Raw genomic sequence first — 6000 nt, forward strand, 5'->3', positions numbered from 1 at the left:
AGTATAAACGTGAAATTTTGGCCCTAGAAAATAATGACAAGAAAACAGTTGAAGACAATGTGACATTTAAAGCACGTGTCTGATTTCCAAGACACAATGAAATGCCGTTCATTGGTCTACCTCACTTTTCATGAAGATATTCCTTCTGATTAGAGGTTAAAAAAAAGTTCAGTAAGGATATGATAATTTCTGAAACTTTACATGTATATATATTCAAACACATCATATTTGATCATCAGAACAAAGTTATTGGGAGGCAGGGCAGATATGAATAGTCCCATTTCCATCTGGACGACTGAGGATGAGGGAGGTCAAATGATTTTCCTAAGATCACATAGCCTGGAAGTAGGTCTTCTAATGCACAATCCAGTGCAATTTTTACTTCATGAAAGTTTACACCTAGCTCCGAATATTTGTCCTGAAACATTCAGAAATATAAGCACTAGAAGAATCTTTTTAACCTTTATAAAGTATAAATTGGAGCTTACTGCCATGTTTTTTTTTTTTCTTTCCATCTGGCATATATTCAAGCTGGGTTTTTCACTTTTTTGTTTTGCAGCCCTTTATGTTTTTAAGGTAGAGTTGGTAAACCTTTTAAAAAGATAAACAATAAATTTTTACAATTCTGCTGACTACAGAATGGACACTGAATATGATTTCCTGTTAATGGCAGCAGCAGAACAGGACTCTGATCTATGGGCCTAGAAGCACAAACCCACCTAGTAAGGCCATGATTTGGATTGTCATCCTGAATTCTTTGATTGCATTTCTATCTGCTTAAAAATTAGAGAAAGGCCTGCAGAAACTCGTAGCCCCACCTTCTGTCAGCACTTAGTCCTTTCTGTAGGTTCCCGTAAATGACCATGCTGTATGCTTGTAGTTGAAATGGGAAAAGGAGGTAGAAGATTATAGAATATATACCTCAATGAATTTATCTGAATTTTCAGAGTAGTAGAAAAACATGCCCTCTCTGCCTCTCTACCATGCCCCCTCCCAGCAAACACAGATAGAGATGCCCGAGCCTCGCCCGGATGCCCATGAGAAAGCACTGGTACCAGCTAGTTTAACCAACTTTCTGAAGCCATCATTCTTTAGCTGAGCCATTGCATTTGGCAGACAGCTTATTGGGGCTGCCTTTCCAACCTTCTGAAGCCTGTCAGAGTATTGGACATAAATCAGCTTAAAAATAAAACGTAAAATAGAACATTGACAATTGTTGGAGTTTTATTTCATTTGGATTCTCCTACTTCCCAGGGCCTCGCTGCAATTTTCCTGCTTACTGGAAACAGGTACTAGAGCATGGTAACCCTCAGGGCACAGTGCATCCGTGTGTAACCAATGAGAAGATGATCGCTAGTTACCGTTATTATTATTATTATTATTATTATGACTTATGGTGTTGCAGTAATGTGTACACCATATAGCATTAGACGCAATACCTCCTGCTTTCAATGGAAGTTAATTAAAAGACCTCTGTCTTAAAAACAAGACAAACAAATCCCTTTTATGCAGAAGACTCCAAGATTAGGTACAAAGGACAAAGATTCACATGTATGTTGGTGTTTATATTCATTTGTATATTTTAATGACTTACTTTATGTGGCTAGATTCTTAGGGTGGGGAAAGAAAGACTTGGCAAAGACACTTGAACATTGATTGTAAAAGGTCCTACTTTACAAAACTACAGCAAAATCCTGATAAATCTATTAGGCCTTTATTAGCTGGAGAATTTCTAAGTGTTTACTCAATGTTAGACTAGGAAACTTTTCCTAAATATTTCCACATTTCATAATTTACTTAGACTAAGAGTCAGCAAAATGGATGTCAACAAATACATTTGTATACTGAAATGTATTTGTGAAGTTACTTTTATCAAGGGTGTCATATCAAGGTTAGACATGATAGTGACTTCACGGCATTTCCCACTTTTCTCCTTAAATACAAAACACTGTTTAGTTCTGATGATTTAAAAAGTGACATATGCTCGTGGTTGCAAAATTGGAGTATATAGAGAATATAAACGAAAGTCTTCTGTGATTCTATAATGCACAGGTGATTTCTATTAATAGTTAAAAAACTAGGATTATATAGCATATGTACATTTACATGTTAATTTTCTCCTTCACTTTATAACATTTTCCATGTTATTTTGAAATCTTCAAATCTTTTTTAAGGGATGAATAATATTTTGTCATATGGATCTTCCCTTATTTTAAAAAAGCCTGTTATTGGGGCGCCTGGGTGGCTCAGTTGGTTAGACAGCTGCCTTCGGCTCCGGTCATGATCCCAGGGTCCTGGGATCGAGCCCCGCTTGGGCTCCCTGCTCAGTGGGGACCCTGCTTCTCCTGCTCCCTCTACTGTTCCCCTGCTTGTGTTCTCTGGCGCTCTCTCTGTCAAATAAATAAATAGAATCTAAAAAAAAAAAAAGAAAAAAAAAAGCCTGTTATTGGACACACAAGTTACTTATTTTTTCTTTAGCGTAATGCTTTACTGAAGGTCTTTTTACATAAATCTTAGTCTATATCTCTGGTTCTCTAGTTATATGTATTTAGGACAGATTGCCACATCTGTATCATTGGCCTGAAAGGTCTGACCATTCCAAAGGCTCTTGGTGTATATTGCTAAACTGATCTCTTAAAAGGTTGTACCATTTTCAAGGTTCCACTGCGGCATGCCCTCCCCATGGCAGAGTAGTCCTTGGAGTGGGAAGAGGGGGCTTTGTTCTCTTTCACACGGAGAGGTTTATTTCCCTTTCATTTTGCTTGTGGGACTGAAGTGGAAGTCAGGAGCCAGGTAAAAAAAGGGAAAAGGAAGAGGTTTATTAATGTGAGAATTTTTGTTTCAATTTCCTGAAGTGGAACCGTTTTTATTCCCACTGTGGGGAGAGGGAAAGTGGAGAACTACTGCAACGTCTAGGGCTTACATTCCTGTTGTTCCTACTGCTCAGAGCAGAATCTCTCCCCAGCGGTGGCCTTTGAAGCCTGGGATATTCCTACTCCCAGGAGATGCTGTTGTAGTCACAAATACACAATTTACATCTGGTGTGTCTTTCTGAAAATCCATTCGCTTAAAGATTTTGGAGGCAGGGGTTTTGAATTTTCGTGTTCTGTCAAGTTTTAGCACAGGTATAAATAAGTAGAATGGCTTTCCCAACATCATTAAACCTGGAATTTTTTAGATAAGCTCAGCAAACAGTATTTTTATGAAATGGAAATCAGTGGAAATCTGGAACTTTCTTTGTCTTTAAGGAACTCTTGAGGCATTTGTCAAAATGAACAGAGAACATACCCTTAGTGAGAACTGATGATGCTAATACAGAAGGGTGGGAGCATATGATTTCTTGGTAAGTAAGAGGAGAACTTTGTTGCTTGTTATATGAAAATGGAGTTTGTTACCTTTCTAAGAATTCAGTAGTTTTTGGATGTCACACATGCAAAAATGGCTCCCACACAAATCAGATCGACATCCTGCCAAAATTTCATTCAATCAAATCTTAATTTACACAGGATTTCATGTTTTAATTCCTGCCAGTGAAGTAACTCAGACTGTGTGTGTGTGTGTGTGTGTGTGTGTGTGTGTGTGTGTGTGTGTGTGTGTTTGTGTCTGTGGTTGGGGGGGATAGATTTTAATGCTATTCCTAATTTATCTTTTAAAAGTATACTAATTCTAAAATTATGTTTTCAACTGGGATCACTGACTGGTAGTTAAACAGAGTATATACTCTTTTTAAGTGAGCCTGAAATATCAGAAAATATGCAAGATAAGGAAGGAAATTCAGAATAACCTGAAATCATTGAGACACGTGTCAGAGCCAACATCCCTAAAGCTCACCAGAAAGCACTTGATAGCGACAAGGCTGATAACATTACCCAACTATGTCTGGTAAATGTGTAATAAAAAGCTGCAGTCAATCAAAACAGAAGTATAGAATGTACCCAAATGTTTGTTTAAAACATGGTTTTATTACTATAGAGATGGAAAATGACCTTTTCTCTTCTTCAAGACAACATTGGATAAGTATTCCATGAAGTCATCACTTCGGCAGGGAAATTTAAATACCAATCATACAAGTTTAGAAGGAAAAACTCCCCAGAATTTTGCCACTTAAAAACAAAGTCTTGGTTAGATTACTCTAATGCATTGCATTGTAAAAATCAAGCAAGCCATTCAAAAGTGCTTGATGTTATCCTGAAGTTCAAAACATTATCTTTTCCATTTCCTTTGGAGGATGAAGCTCATGGGAGAGAAGACAATTTGGTAAAATTTTAACTATGGACATGGCCAGATGGCTGTTTGTGAAAATTAGAAAAAAAAAAAACTACCCCTTCATCAGGACATTTGTGAACCACCTACTAGAAAACTGTACTGATAAGTAGAAAAAAACAAAACAAAAACAACAACCTAGGATTTCTATGAAATGAATGATAGCCCCATGATCATAGACTAGAAAGCCAGCATGACCACATATGGTGGCTTTGTACATCTGAACCAAGAAGAGGTAGCATAGGAAATTTAATGCTGCAAAATTTTTGTTTAAAAAGAATGAGATTAACCCTACTGTTTTTTTTTTATTAAAAAATATCAAGTTGTAATTGACATACATTACATTAGTTTCAAGTGCACAACGTGATTCAATATTTGTATATATTGCAAGATGATTACCACAGTAAGTCTAGTTTAGTTGTCATCATACATAAAGAATTTTTTTTCTTGTGATGACGACTTTTAAGATCTACTTTCTTAGCAACTTTCAAATATGCAATGCAATATTAATAACTGTAGGTGCCATGTGTACATTACACACCCATGACTTATTTATGTTATAACTAGAAGTCTGTACCCTTCTACTTGTTTACCAATTTTTGTACCCCTCCTCACCTCTAGCAACCATCAGTCTGTATCTATAAGCTTGGCTACTTTTGTTTTTAGATTCCACATATAAGTGAAATTATATGGTATTTGTTTTTCTCTGTCTGACTTATTCACTTAGCATATAATGCCCTTAAGATTCATCCATGTTATCACAAATGGCAAAATTTCATTCTTTTTTATGGCTGAGTAGTATCCCATTGTTATGTATACCACATTTTCTTCATCTATTCATCCATTGATGAACACTTAGGTTGTTTCCATATCTTGGCTATTGTAAGTACTGCTACAATGAACATGGGGGTGTGTGTATCTGTCTGAGTTAGTGTTTTCATTTTTTTCTGAAAAATACCCAGAAGTGGAATTGCTGGATTGTATCATGGTTCTATTTTTAGTCTTTTGAGGAACTTTCACAGTGGTTGCACCAATTTACATTCCCATCAACAGTGTAGAAGGGTTCCCTTTTCTCTTCATATTCACCATTTGCTATTTCTTATCTTTTTGATAATAGCTATTCTAACAGCTACAAGGTGATATTTTATTGTGGTTTTGATTTGCATTTCCCTGATGATGAGTGATGTTGAACATTTTTTCATGTGCCTATTGGCCATCTGTCTTTTTTGGAAAAATGTCTATTCAAGCCCTCTGCCCATTTTTAAATTGGATTATTTTTGTTATTGAATTGTAAGAGTTCTTTATATATTTTGGATATTAACCCCTTATCAGATATATGATTTACAGATATCTTCACCCATTAAGTAGGTTGCCTTTTCATTTTGTTGATGGTTTTCTTTCCTGTGCAAAAGCTTTATATTTTAATGCAGTCCCACTTGCTTATTTTTGCATTTGTTGCCTTTGCCTTTGGTGCCAAATCCAAAAAATCACTGCCAAGACCAATGTCAAGGAGCTTACATCTATGTTTCCTTCTATTTTTTTTATGGTTTCAGGTTTTACATTCAAGTCTTTAATCCATTTTGAGTTAATTTTTGTATATGGTGAACGTTACCCTTTTCCTTATATTTTCATGATAACTTGGATGTTATTACTCATTTTTATTTGATCCTTCATTATTAGTGATATTAATTTCTGTGATATTGATTTGAAAATTACTTAATGGTAAAATACATGATG

This window comes from Halichoerus grypus, chromosome 1, assembly GCF_964656455.1.
Source record: "Halichoerus grypus chromosome 1, mHalGry1.hap1.1, whole genome shotgun sequence".
NCBI lineage: Eukaryota > Metazoa > Chordata > Mammalia > Carnivora > Phocidae > Halichoerus > Halichoerus grypus.